We start from the raw sequence: 15,796 nt of genomic DNA on the forward strand, positions 1-15,796 counted from the left end.
TACTTTTCAAGGGCGCGACTCTGGATTTAGAGCATAAGAGATAACTTTGCACAATGCCAAGAGCTTCCGAACGCATGTATACACAGGCGCCATATGCTGCTTGGCTCGCATCACAAAACGCGTGCATTTCTAATCTGGCTTGCTGCCGAAGCACGTAACGTGGAAACTTAAAGTTTTTAACCATCGACAACTGCGAAGTCAGCTCAATCCAAGTCGTATGTAGATCCTGGGGCAGGCTTTCGTCCCAATTCAACTTTATTCTTTCGTTCCATAGCGATTGCATAAATATTTTAGCTTTTGTGATGATGGGAGAGATGAGCCCTAGAGGATCGTAGAACCTAGCTAGTGTAGACAGGACCGAACGCTTCGATATTGGGCCTGCAGCGGTTCCGACGTGAGCGAAGCTAAACAGAAGATTGTCTGTGGTGGGATCCCAAACTAGACCAAGCGCCTTGGTTACTTCAGTCCCGTCAAAGCAGCGGGTTCATTGGAACACCATTTACGTATGGGAAAACATCCTTTCGAAAGTAGCTCCTTTACCTGCTGACGAATCTTGATGACAGAATCAATGCTGTCCCCTCCAGATATGAGATCATCGACATAGAAATCTCTTCGAACAACATCAGCGCCAAGCGGGAAACGCAACTCTTCATCATTTGCCAATTGATGCACAGCACGAATTGCTAAGAAAGCGGCAGGTTTGGTTCCGTAAGTAACAGTCTCCAACTTGAACACCTGAATCTCCTCCTTCGGGTCATTGCGCCATAGGATGCACTGCACGTGCGTATCGAGATGGGAAACGCGTACACAGCGGTACATTTTGCAGATATCGCCACACAAGGCGACTTTAAAAAAGCGGAAACGAAGCAGAGTTATCAGAATTTTAGGTTGGATGGTGGGTCCAGCCATTAGCGCATTATTCAGTGATACTCCAGACGCTGTTTTGGCAGATCCATCGAACACTACGCGTAATTTGGTGGTTGTACTATCCTGCTTGTGGACGCAATGGTGAGGCAAGAAGTACTGCGGGAGGTCTGACTGCCGCGAAGCTGGCGACATCACGATACTCCTGGAGAAACTCCATATATTTTGCCTTAAGCTGTGCATTTTTTGCTAGCTTCCTCTCCAAATTGAGAAATCTACGTAGCGCCTGCTGATACGATTCTCCTAATTCCTCTAGACTGAATTTGGTTGGCAAACGCACGGAGTAAGCTCCGGAATCTAGGCGAATGCAGTTTGTGACGAAATGCTGTTCGCAATGAACATCTTCCTCCGAAATTGATGAGGGCGAATAATCTCCATCGACTTCCCAAAACCGCCTTACAATATCGCACAAATTAGTCTCGCAAGCGGAGATGACAGGGGGATCTTCAACGGCTGCTAGCGCCGCACGGGCTTTCTCAGAGTTTTTAATACTTCCTGACACTATCCAGCCAAGTTTCGTCTTCTGCAATGTTGGCAATTGGTCTGACAGTCGAATCTGTCCAACGCACATTAATTCGAAGAACAAACCAGCACCTATCAACAGATCGACACGCTGGGCTTGGCGAAATTAGGATCAGCCAGTTTTAGATTATTTGGCATTGGCCAATCCTTTGCGTCTAGGCCGAAGTTAGGCTGCATTCCTGTGATTGAGGCAGTGATAATTGCAGAGAGGAAACCGTGATAGCTTTCGTCTTGAGATTGCAGGACGATGTCTACAGCCTTGCTGGATGGTAGAATTGACTCTCCAATACCGGCGATTTGAACGTGAGACGGGTGAGGATCTAACTGCAGCTGATTGGCGAGTCTCGATGTTATAAAGTTAACCTGAGAAGCGGAATCTAAAATGGCACGACATGGAATAAGCGATCCAAAACGGCCCCTGACATATACGATTGCAGTAGCTAGCAGCACGTTTTGGCTAGGCAGAGATTTTTGACTCGAGGGGGAGGGCTAGTATATTTGCTTGCTACTAGGGCACTTGCAGGATCATGCTGGGTCGATTCCGTGCTCGGCGACGGCAACTCAGCGTTAGCGCCCGACTGCATGTGGTGCAGTGTGTGATGCTTGGCTTGGCCATTTCTACATGCCCCTGACTTGCAGCGTTGCAATGAATGGCCTTTGTTGAGGCAGTTTAGACATAAATGGCGCTTCTTCACCTCCTTGTATCGAGAAAAAACAGGGAGATATAGAAATGCCTGGCATCGGGATATGTAGTGATCGGAGGACTTGCAATACTTGCATGGTGAGCTATTATGATTTCCAGCATCCGACATCTTGCTTCCAAGAATGAGGCCATGCTTGACCACCGAGGCAATCCTGACGTCGGCAAGTTCTCTTCCCATTTCTCCTTGGTCTTGTGGTCCAATTTCGTGCCTATGATGAAGATCAGCAACCCATCGGAAATCTCCTGCGTAGTCGCCAAGGTCTGAAGTGCACGCAAGTGCGAATTGATTTTATCGCTGAGCGCGCGCAAGCCGATAGCCGAGCCCTTCTCCACTCCTTGCAGCCCGAAAATAGCCTTGACGTGTGCCTGAAAATGTAACAGTTTATTATCGAATCGCAACATTAGTAAATTCAACGCCTTGTCGTAATTCTCCTCAGAAAGTTCCAAGGAACGAATCGTATCCAGTGCAGCACCATCTAGACATCCACGAAGATATTTGAATTTTTCGATGATTGGTATACGATGGTCTTTGTGCACCATTGTCGAGAACATCGAGTGGAATTCTGGCCAATCCATGTAGTTCCCACCGAATCGCGGAAGCTGCAACTCGGGCATTCGAGAACGGCCTATACTATTATAGGCGAACAACGACGAATTCCCCTCGAGAGTATGCCGAGCCGTTGAATTGGCAACATTTACCGTGCGAGCAGCCATCAACTCCCGCGACAGCCTGGACCTAACCTTGACATAAACATTCGAAAAGTCCAGCCGGGCATCATGGGCTAACTGCAGGAAATCCAGCCTTTCAAGGCTCGTTTGAGCGGCATCGAAATTCGCATTCATTCGCTCGATTTGCTCTAAGCGAGCTTGAAGTTCTGCCTCATCTAACTCGGCAAGCTCTTCCTTGGTGAGAAAGCGATCCATGGCCTTTAGTTGGCGCGCGATGGACTCGGCCTTGTGCTTGTAGAAATCTACATCACTCGGCATTGCTGCGTTCGCGACATTGGTAGGCTCAGGTGCTGCCATGTTGAGGTTTTAAAAGAGTCACTCAGCACGACCGAAAAAGACACCCTGTATACGTATAAACGTGGGAACCGAAAGCAAAGGGATTACAGCTAATGCCTTTAGCTGTGCGGCTGTGCGAGCTGTCCGATTCCGCTTTGTACTCCGCTTGTGTGTATTAGTGAGTTCGCTGCACTGCCTACCGCACTGCACTGACCGAATTGTCGCGACAGAGAAATTAATAGCCAGCAATGCGTGTATGCAGGTGTATGTAAGTGTGTTTTAGCACCGAATTGTGCTTAACCGCCGAAAATTTGCTAGGGCTAACGAATGTCGATCGCGAATGATTATTAATTGACACTGCAACTCAGAGATCACGTCGGGGTCACCAAATTTTATGGGGAGATAATGTTTTTTATCCCCAATCCGCCGACTAATTATTTCGAATTAAATAAAACTCGGCGCAGAAATAAAATTACGATATGTTCTTTAATGCGTGACATCCAAATTGCAAGTGTGGCTTGCCTGCCCTTTACATTGCCGCTCCGATCGCTAAGCGCAGCTTCGCTCGGCTGACGTCGGTAGGCAGACGCAAAGCGGAGATAGCGAAGAGCGAGCTGGCAGAGAGCGTTTAGCAGGGCAAGCACGCGCAAAGCTTTAACAAACAAATGAGTGACATAGACATAAGTAACAAACAAAATAAGCGGCTGAGGGCCAAGAATTAGGTGCTATTTGGCAAGCAGCTAATCGGCTGGGTTCTGCTCCGAACAGGCAGTTTAATTTTTTTATGAAATCAATGCCTATTATTCCATCACACGGAATTGCAAAATTCTGATTAACTAAATGTAGCTCTATTAGGGCAAGGCCTTGGGATGTTATTATACCTTCCCCTATTCCTTGAATATCTATTTTATTTTTATACCCGATACTCAAAATGAGTATTGGGGTATATTAGATTTGTGGTAAAAGTGGATGTGTGTAACGTCCAGAAGGAATCGTTTCCGACCCCATAAAGTATATATATTCTTGATCAGCATCAATAGCCGAGTCGATTGAGCCCTGTCTGTCTGTCCGTCTGTCCGTCCGTCCGTCCGTCCGTCCGTCCGTCCGTCCGTCCGTCCGTCCCCTTCAGCGCCTAGTGCTCAAAGACTATAAGAGCTAGAGCAACGATGTTTTGGATGCAGACTTCTGTGATATATAAAAATTTTTCAAAACTTCGCCCCGCCCACTTCCGCCCCCACAAAGGACGAAAATCTGTGGCATCAACATTTTTAAAGATACGATAAAACCAAAAACGCAGAATCGGTGAGGATGACCATATCTTCTACAGTGCAAAATCTGAACCAGATCGTATATTGATCATAGCCAGAATCAAGAAAAAAATTTCATTCTTTCTCGCTCTGTCTCTCTCTAACACACAGGTTTCATGGTCGGTTTTGTCAATTGCAAAATATGAGTTCAAGGATCTCAGAACCTATAAGAGCCAGAGCAACCAAATTTGGTATCCACACTCCTGTGATATCGGACCTTGACCGTTTCGTGTCCAAATTTCGCCACACCCCCTTCCGCCCCCGCAAAGGACGAAAATCTGGGGCATCCACAAATCTCAGAGACTATTAAAGCTAGAGTAACCAAATTTGGTATCCGCACTTCTGTTAGATCTCACTACAAAACGTTTATCTCAGAATTTCGCCCCACCCCCTTCCGCCCCCACAAAAAACGAAAATCTGTTGCATCCACAATATTGCACATTCGAGAAAACTAAAAACGCAGAATCATAGATAATGACCATATCTATCAGACTGCTGAATCTGGATCAGATCAGATCATTTGTATAGCCAAAAGGAACAAATCAATTTGCAGTGGCTACGCAGCCCCCGACGTCACGCTCAGACTGATTTTCTGTCTCTCTCGCACGCACTCTTTGTCGTGTGGTTCAATATTAGCGGCGTCTGCCGCAGGAGAGCCATACTGACTTAGTATCGGGTATAACTGTAGAGTTGCGGTGGCCGCAGCAACTCACAACGTTCCACCTCGTTTGTTTGAATGTCGTTAAAGACATCTGAATTTTCTTTTAATAGTGATATATTGGCACCTGTATCTATAAGGAGGAATGTAAGTTGTTTTCCTGTTTTAGAATTGAGGAATGCCACGAATATATTGAGATTGAGGTTGATTGTGTGAACCGCTGGATTTTTTAATTTAGTGTATCTAAAGGATCTTGGGAGTTTCCCGAAGCTGTCTGGGTAACACGCACATTGTTCTGTCGTGTGTTTCCATTGCTATTGTATCTTTGGTTGTTATAGGTTCCACCGTTATTACGGTTATTTCCCCTATAGCCACCACGACCTCTATTATTATTATAATTATTGTTGTAACCACGATAGTTACCTCGAAAGTTACTACCGCGGTAGACTTGTCCTTGTCTGGTATACAATATTGAACTTGCACTACCAAACATCTCTGTACTACACTGTATATATTTTGTTACGGCATCATTCATTGTTGGGAATGTGCCTGCTTCTAGTATTGTTTTTAGTCTGCCGTGCTAGTTAACGTACCCAATTCTATTGAGCTCTTATACGAGTTGTAAACAATCTTTGGCTTTCCAAAACGAAAACAATTTCAATCTTGGGCCTCCGCCTAATTGATTTCTAAGATGTACAATCTCAAGGGCTCCCGCCGCAATCCCAATCTTTGACACTCGCCTAAATGGAAAACCAATGTTTGCCCACACCCGGCTTCTCATAAACAATCTCACTCCCGGCTTTCTGCAGATCCTGCACTTCAGGCATTTTACAGTTCTCTCTTTGGATGACGAAATCCAATACTCGGGATGGCGAAATCAATTGAAATGTTTATAGAAAAACTATTCCCGAAAGGGATCAACGATGCAAAGATCAGAAAGTTCAAGTCAGTCTTGATCCAGAAGCGACACCGCAAAGTCGAGCTAAAAATTAAGATCGCGCAAACCCTTTGCCCGGAATCCTTTGTGACCCTCTACTTAAATCTATATCAGTGAAGTTAGAAGTAAAATAACAACTTTTTAAAAACACAATCCGCTACCGCAGTTATTTAATTGGCGCCCAACGTGGGGCGACGTTGTATAAAAAGCACCGAATAATAAAAGTGTTGCGTCGTGCCGAAACCCGGACAATTAATTAATGGAATAAATCCTTCAGATATAAAAACGCGGAGTGACTGTGAGATATAAGATAAAAAAAGTGAGATAAAAAGGAAACAAACCGGAGCTTAGGGTACAAATACAAATACAAATACAAATACAAATACAATACAAAATACAAATAAATACAAAAGCTAATCAAGACAATTCAAAAATACAAAAAAACCAAAAAAAACCAAAGTTTTTAAACAAAACCAACCAAACCAAAACACAAAGAAAGTGAAACTATCAGCTAAACCAAAGAAGGAAGACCCCCAGAAGACCCAGTTAAACAAAGAAATTTAAGAAGGAAGACCCGTTCGAAGACCTGTCAGCCAAATCAAGAAGGAAGACCCGTTCGAAGATCTGTCAGCCAAACTAAGAAGGACGACCCCTACCGGATAGTTCGTGAGCAAAAGTTGTATTAATAAATATATAAGTTCAATTAGGTTATATTAGATTATAAAAACAAACATATAAGAAAAATTTAAGGTGGATCAACTAACTTTAGATTTTGAAAAACTAAAAATGATTAACTCACAAACAAGGACCGATCTCACTGCAGATCTGGTCAAACAATTGATAGCACTTCAAATTTCACAAGTACAGGAGCAAATTGTAAATTTAAAACAACAAATAGAAACTAAATCCGATCAGGTATCAGATTATCAGGCAGAAACAATAGACGAGACAATAAAAGATGACACCACATTAAAGGTAATAGAATCCCTACCAATTTTCAATGGTGGATTAAACCAATACGTAGGATGGAGGGAAGCTGCAGAAACTGCAGTGAAGTTATATAAGAAAGGAAGTAAGCAATATTATATTGCCTTAACAATTTTGAGAAACAAAATAACAGGACCATCACATGACGCACTGACCAACCACGGGACAGTTTTAAATTTTGATGCCATACTTTCACGACTTGACTTTGTTTACAGTGACAAGAGACCAATTTACATAATAGAACAGGAGTTAAGCGTTCTCCGACAAGGGAACCTTTCAATAATAGATTTCTATAACGAGGTTAACAAGAAAATGACCTTGTTAATAAATAAGACAATAATGACTCACGGAAAGGACAGTGAAATCACGAAAGAATCAAATAAGAAAATTAGAGACAATGCCTTACGCATTTTTGTCACTGGTCTAAACGGCGGCATTGCAGAAATCCTATTTTCATTGAATCCCCCAGATTTACCGAATGCCTTGGCAAAGGTACAGGAATTGCAATCAAATAACATTCGGGCCCAATTTGCCTACCAATTCAGTGGCCCCAGAAATTCAGGGAATAATAACTACAATACATTAAGATTCAACCAACGACAACCAAGGACTAATAGTTCACCATTCGACCAAAATGGGATTTCAGAGGAATAACATGTCATGGGGACAACCCTATTTCTTGGGTAATAGACAACAAAATCAGGCCCCAGAACCAATGGATGTAGACGAATCGATACAAATCAAGAACCGACAGAACAGCAATCAATTCAGGGGAAATAATAATAATAGAAATTATCGGGAGAATACTAACGGTTATTATAGGAGAAATAATAACAATTATAACCAAGCTCAGCATTTTAGGGCAAACGTAGTACCGAATAATCAGTCTAACGAAAATCAGGCGCAGAAACGAAAGCCAAACGAAATGTCGGAACAACCGGCTAATAAAGCAATGCGGATAAATAACATTGAGGAGGACCATTTTTTAGATCAGCCCCCGAAGTAGGTCTGCCCTACTTAAAAAGAGTAGATAAAAAAATAAACAGAGAATTAAAAGTTTTGATAGATACGGGAGCAACTTCCTGTTATATAAAAAAGGGAATTTACGAAAATAAAAAAGAATTATCAATTTATAAGAAAGTTGCTACAGTGAATGGGTTTTCAATAATTAAATATTTCCATAATATAACTATTTTCAACACAAAACAAGTGTTTTATGAAATAGATGGAATGGAGGCAGATTTACTAATAGGATTTAACCTATTAAAGAAAATCGGAGCTGTTATTGATACAGGAAAGGGGACTTTAAGTTATAAAGACAATGAGGAGAAACTAATATATGACGAGGTCCTTTCTTTAAACAAATTAACCTTTATAGAAGGAAAAACCATCCTTCCGTTGAAGGAATATATAATAAACGAGGGGGAACGTTGTGAGTTGCTGCGTACACCGCAACTCTACAGTTATACCCGATACTAAGTCAGTATGGCTCTCCTGCGGCAGACGCCGCTAATATTGAACCACACGACAAAGAGTGCGTGCGAGAGAGACAGAAAATCAGTCTGAGCGTGACGTCGGGGGCTGCGTGGCCACTGCAAATTGATTTCTTGCTTTTGGCTACAAAAATGATCTGATCTGATCCAGATTTAGCAATCTGATAGATATGGTCATTATCTATGATTCTGCGTTTTTAGTTTTCTCGAATGTGCAATATTGTGGATGCAACAGATTTTCGTTCTTTGTGGGGGCGAAAGGGGGTGGGCCGAAATTCTGAGATATACGCTTTATAGTGACATCTTAAAGGAGTGTGTGTACCAAATTTGGTTACTCTAGCCTTAATAGTCTCTGAGATTTGTGGATGCCCCAGATTTTCGTCCTTTGCGGGGGCGGAAGGGGTGTGGCGAAATTTGGACACGAAACGGTCAAGGTCAGATATCACAGGAGTGTGGATACCAAATTTGGTTGCTCTGGCTCTTATAGGTTCTGAGATCCTTGAACTCATATTTTGCAATTGACAAAACCGACCATGAAACCTGTGTGTTAGAGAGAGACAGAGCGAGAAAGAATGAAATTGTTTTCTTGCTTCTGGCTATAATAATTATACGATCTGGTTGAGATTTTACACTCTAGAACATATAGTCATCCTCTACGATTCTGCGTTTTTGGTTTTATCGTATCTTTAAAAATGTGGATGCCACAGATTTTCGTCCTTTGTGGGGGCGGAAGTGGGCGGGGCAAAGTTTTTAAATATTTTTAAAGCAGTGACATATCACATATGTCTGGATCCAAAACATCGTTGCTCTAGCTCTTATAGTCTTTGAGCACTAGGCGCTGAAGGGGACGGACGGACGGACGGACGGACGGACGGACGGACGGACGGACAGACGGACGGACGGACGGACGGACGGACGGACGGACGGACGTACAGACGGACAGACAGACAGGGCTCAATCGACTCGGCTATTGATGCTGATCAAGAATATATATACTTTATGGGGTCGGAAACGATTCCTTCTGGACGTTACACACATCCACTTTTACCAAAAATCTAATATACCCCAATACTCATTTTGAGTATCGGGTATAACAAATATTTTGAAGAAGAAAAAGAAATGAAAAGTGATTCAGTAAAGGTAGAAGGAAGTTTATATAGCTTGGGATCAAAAAACCCTGAGCCCGCCGACGAAGAATTATCCGTCAATAGTTTGGGATTCAAATACCCTGATCCCGCCGTCGTTGAATTATCCGACATCCAAAGTTTTAATAGTTTGGGATTAAAATATCCTGAGCACGCCGTCGTAGAATTATCCGACACTAAAAGTTCGAATAGTTTGGGATTAAAGAATCCTGAACACGCCGTCGTTGAATTATCCGACAATGAACAATTTAAAAGTTTGGGATGCAAAAATCCTGAACGCGCCGTCGTAGAAATATCCGACATTCAAAATTATGCAAATTCTGAATTGAAAAAAATGAAATTGTATAACACAATAACCTACAAAGAGGACAATTTAGAAAATCTCAGAGAGAAAATGGTATCTATCATCGAAGAAGACCATGCCAATATAAATTTACAGTTACCGTTCAGAACGGATATAAAAGGAGAGATTAACACTGAACATGATAGACCGGTATATGGAAGGCAATATCCATAAGCTTATTCGGTTAACGATTTCGTTAATAACGAAATAAGTAAAATGTTAGATGAAGGTATAATCAGACCTAGTAAAAGCCCATATAATTCACCGGTAATAGTAGTACCAAAGATTACTCCCTTCTTTGGTACTACTATTACCGGTGAATTATATGGGCTTTTACTAGGTCTGATTATACCTTCATCTAACATTTTACTTATTTCGTTATTAACGAAATCGTTAACCGAAAGGACGGAACTCCTAAACATAGATTAGTAATAGACGTTAAGAAACTTAATGAAAACACCATACCGGATAGATACCCTATGCAAAATCCTTCAGTAATCCTTGCCAATTTAGGTAAGGCAAAGTATTTCTCGGCCATTGATTTAGAGTCAGGTTTCTATCAGATTTTAATGAGGGAATCAGATATTGAAAAAACATCTTTTTCCATAAATAACGGCAAATATGAATTTCTAAGAATGCCTATGGGATTGACGAACGCTCCCAGAATTTTCCAAAGGGCAATGGACGATATACTTAGAGAACAAGTTGGGAAAACTTGTCACGTCTATATGGACGATATAATAATATTTTCAAAAACTATAGAACAACATTATAAAGATCTAATTCATATAATGCAGATATTGCAAAACGCTAACATGAAAATTTCCCTAGAAAAGTCTAAATTCTTTCAATTGGAAACCAAATTTCTGGGATACATTGTTTCCCAAAATATCATTAAAACAGATCCAGACAAAATCTCCACAATACAAAACTATCCAATTCCTAAAAATATCAGAGAGCTACGTAGCTTCTTAGGACTAACAGGGTATTACAGAAAATTTGTCCGAAATTATGCTACAATTGCCAAACCATTAACAAAATATCTGAGTGGAGTAAATGGGAAAGTTTCACGAAGGGCATCCAAGAAAACATTAATACAGCTGGATGAACCAGCAATGGGAGCATTTAATAATTTAAAGGACAGTTTAAAAGCACATATTGAATTAGTACAACCAGATTACAATAAAAAATTCACATTAACCACAGATGCATCGGACATAGCAATAGGTGCAGTTTTGTCGCAAGATGGGAATCCCATAACATTTATTTCTAAAACTTTAAGTAAAACCGAGCAATTATATGCTACTAATAAAAAGAAATTATTAGCTATTGTATGGGCATTAAAAAATTTGCGAAATTATTTATACGGAGTGAGTGGAATTGAAATACATACAGATCACTAACCTTTGTCCTTTGCAATGTCGCAAAAAAATCCAAATGTTGAAATGAAACGTTGGTATTACTTCATAGAAAGTTTCACAACAAAAATCATTTATAAGCCAGGCTCAACTAACGTAGTAGCGGACGCTTTATCTCGGATTAAAATAAATCATATGACAGATAGTGATGTCGACCAGACAGAATCAGAATCAGACATAAATACTCAGCATTCAGCAGAGAGTAGTTTTGAAAACGTCATTCAAGAGACTAGCAAGCCTCTAAACCAATTTAAACAGCAGCTACTATTAGCGCAAGGGAGATTCACAGTTCATGAGTTAGTAAGAGTTTATGAAAATACCCGACATATTATTGAATTTGATACGGTAGACAATCTGCTAATCATTTTAAAAGAATTTATTCAGCCTCACTTAACCACAGGAATACACTGCACTTTAGAAGATTTATACCTTATCCAAAATAAGCTAAAGGAAAACTTCATAAATAAATTTCTCTTCACGAGAAAGTTCCTCCAAGATGTAGTAAATTCAGAAGATAAAGCTATAATTATAGAAGAAACACATTGCAGAGCCCATAGAGGACTAGACGAAAATTACAAACAAATAACTAAGCTGTATTATTTGCCAAACCTGCACAAAAAATTAAAAGAATATATAAAAAATTGTGAGATCTGTAACAAAAACAAATATCACAGACACCCTGTAAAAATTCCAATTGGGGAAGCTCCCATTCCAGCAAAAGAAGGAGATCAATTACACTTAGACATATACTATGCCCAAAACCTAACATTCATAACTTGTATAGATTCTTATTCCAAATAAGGAAATTCAAAGTAAATTAAACATTGAAAATAAGGCTTTTTTGGCAGTTCAACTGAATCATGACTCTAGCTCATACATGAGAATGTTGTCAATGTGTTTTTGTAGACAGTGTGAAATATTGATAGTTTTCGAGTAGCACACGATTCAATTAAGCCAGATGGGATAATTTTTGTAATACTGTGCACTCATGCAGGGCTCTATTCCACAAGCAACAGTCGATATTGTTGAGCTGTGCACTGTGAACACTGTGAACACTATGCACACTGTGCACACTCTGAGCATTGTGAACACTGTGTTAAAACCATATTTAAAGTGAAAATATGTTGCTAAGAAAAATTATTTTGTTTAATTGGTTTTAGATTACATTTCATATTTTTTTAAATTTATATTTAAAAACATAATTTTGTTAACCATGTCGTCGCTGCCTGATATGGAGCTTCGTTTTTCACAAATTAAGTTCCTGGCTAACGAGAACACTCTTTCGGAGGAAGCTGACGATGCTGGTGTTGCAAATATCTTGCAGCTTAATTTGTACAATGTTGGGAACTGGAATTGGTTTTCGTTCCACCAGTGCAAAACATTGAATTCGTCTTTCATAGGTACTCGTATATTGGAGTACGCTACTATTTCTCTTGTCAAGACTTCTTCCTCTGACTGTCCTGAAAGCGGTTCGATAAAATCAGCTAGAAACTCTTCGAATTTATTTGAACAAGTCGCCGACAGGTCTAAGTTCTCTTTGTCATCAGTGAGAAACGATCGCATCATTTCCTTACACTCTTCAATCGTGGGGGTTCTATCCACTTGTCTCAATTGATTTGTTGGAGGAAATAAAAACAACGCAATTCTGTGGTACTTCGTTATGTACTTTAAAAGTACTGAGTCGATATGCATGCTCAAGGACCAGCTCAATTTTTGTTCAATATCCTTATCTGAATTAGCGTCTTTTATGAACTTTTGAAGAGCATGAATGCGGGGAATAACCCAGTGCATGGTCGGATATTTGTCCGCCTCCAGGAATTTCGAAATTTTCTCAATTTTAGAGAGTACATTTGTGACTGCGGTAATGTCGCTATAGTTCAACCCATCTAAACGATTCATTTCGTTTTGTTCATTTAAAATTTGAACGACGTCATGCCAACTGTGCTCTATCGATTTCATTGTATAAAAAATTGTATTCCATCTCGTCTCACAGACACCCTTAAGACTCAACTCGAGTTTTAAGTTCTGTCCGGACCTCTTGAAATATTTAGCCAGTTTTGCGCATTTTTTTTCGATTTGAAGCAATTCTGGAACTGTTTTGAATGCTTTTTCAACAACGTTGTTTAGCAAATGATTTATACAATGAATATGAGCTGATTCCTTAAATGCAGATATCATGTTTGATCCACGGTCTGTTACAATAATGGCGTCGTTTAAGTCTAGCCCAAAAGAATTCAAACATTGTTCCACTTTAGTACGAATTAATGTGCCTGCAAATAAATAAAAGCAAGAAAGAACAATTGTCTTCCTCATTTGCCTCACATTTCGTAAACAATTTAATACCCTCTGTAAGGGTATTAAACACGTACCTGTTGCAGATTCACCTTTAATGCAGATCATTTCCAACAAACGGTTTTTCATGCTTCCCTTAAATATATAGTGTAAAGTTACACATAAATAAGACTTCTGCGAAAAGGTGTCTGTCCATGCGTCCGACGTGATAGTGTAGCCATTACCTTTCATTAAGGCTATTTCTTCTGTGACAGCTCGAAGTTCCTTATTGTATAAGTCTGTGACATTACGCGATACAGTTGTTGGATGAGGTAGCAGGTTGCTAACGTTTATGTTTGGTCCAAAACGACTTCCAATATCAAGGGCCACGGTTATAACGTCCTTTAGTCCTGAATCGCTGATAATATTAAATGGTCGGCAATTTTGAACGACCCACTTCGTCACGACCTTTGTCACCGATAATTTCGTTTCGGCATCTACGACAGGTTCATAAACGTTACCGTTTTCTTCAGATTTGGTAACCTTATAGCACTTATGCCGGACCAAATTGGACGTGGCACCAGTAAACTTGAAAATCGTAAAACAATTTCGACATGCCACAATGTTTGGAATAACATTGCTGTCCTCTCCAACGAAAGGACCAAAAACTTCCCACACCTTGCTTTTGCCACGTTTTTGGCTAATTTTGTATTGGCCAGCCATTATTTTTGCTTTTATATCGGCTGGTAATTCGAAGCCAGATGGTGACAAGGACTGCGAATTAAATGTGCATATAATATTCGAATAGAAACACACACATACATTTTTCTACTAAACTTACATAATCAAAAGAACCAACAATCGAATTTTACATTTTCAGTAATTAGCAAACAGTACAAGCACCGACAGAAAATTAAATGAAAATGTCCTTCTCGTTAGCTTTTTGACGTTTTCTTTTCTTTCGATTCGTTTGACTCACACATTTCACACTGCAGTGAGCAAAACAATGCACAACAAATTGAGCGAGAGAGACACTCTCTCTCTGTCACAACGTTTTTGGTAACAGTGTGAGTGCGAGTCATACGATTTGACAGGAGTCACTCGACAATGAGTCAGCAAATGAAGGAAAGAAAATGAATTGAAAGATAGTGTGAAAAGGATACATGAATCATGTTTTGATACACAGTGCACAGTGTGGCTCCTAAATTTTAATACGAATTAGTGTGTACTCGTGCAGGGCTCTAATATGTACTAATTGGTTGGTACTGGTTGTATTCAGCAATCGGACAAATGTATTTTTTTTTGAAGTTATTGTATTTGCTACATAAATACCAGGTTGAATTTCCTGGTTTGGGATTAATATAGTTTTTATATTAGACGTTAATTCTATTTTTCTGACAACTTGTGATCTTGCTGGTAGAAGAATTGTATTGTTATCAGAACTGTATGTTATTGGAACATAAATTTTCATTTTTATATTATTTGGTCGTATTATTAACCAATCCTCTGAAGGTTTTAAGTCTATTAGGCAGTGTGGAGATAATGTTTTTTATCCCCAATCGGCCGACTAATTATTTCGAATTAAATAAAACTCGGCGCAGAAATAAAATTACGATATGTTCTTTAATGCGTGACATCCAAATTGCAAGCCTGGTTTGCCTGCCCTTTACATTGCCGCTCCGATCACTAAGCGCAGCTTCGCTCGGCTGACGTCGGTAGGCAGACGCAAAGCGGAGATAGCGAAGAGCGAGCTGGCAGAGAGCGTTTAGCAGGGCAAGCACGCGCAAAGCTTTAACAAACAAATGAGTGACATAGACATAAGTAACAAACAAAATAAGCGGCTGAGGGCGAAGAATTAGGTGCTATTTGGCAAGCAGCTAATCGGCTGGGTTCTGCTCCGAACATTAACCCCCGTTGGAAGGCAAAGGCTTTCAACAGATCCATCCTGAAGGGACAGAACCGCTATTTTTCCAACGGCCCTCTTGAAAAGGCCTCTTTGAGTGCGGATGACGGCTACTCTGATGGTTCCATCTTTTCCTGGGATGACGCTCTCAATGCGGCCAAGCGGCCACCTTAATGGTGG

This window comes from Drosophila miranda (genome assembly GCF_003369915.1).
Source record: "Drosophila miranda strain MSH22 chromosome Y unlocalized genomic scaffold, D.miranda_PacBio2.1 Contig_Y1_pilon, whole genome shotgun sequence".
Taxonomy (NCBI): domain Eukaryota; kingdom Metazoa; phylum Arthropoda; class Insecta; order Diptera; family Drosophilidae; genus Drosophila; species Drosophila miranda.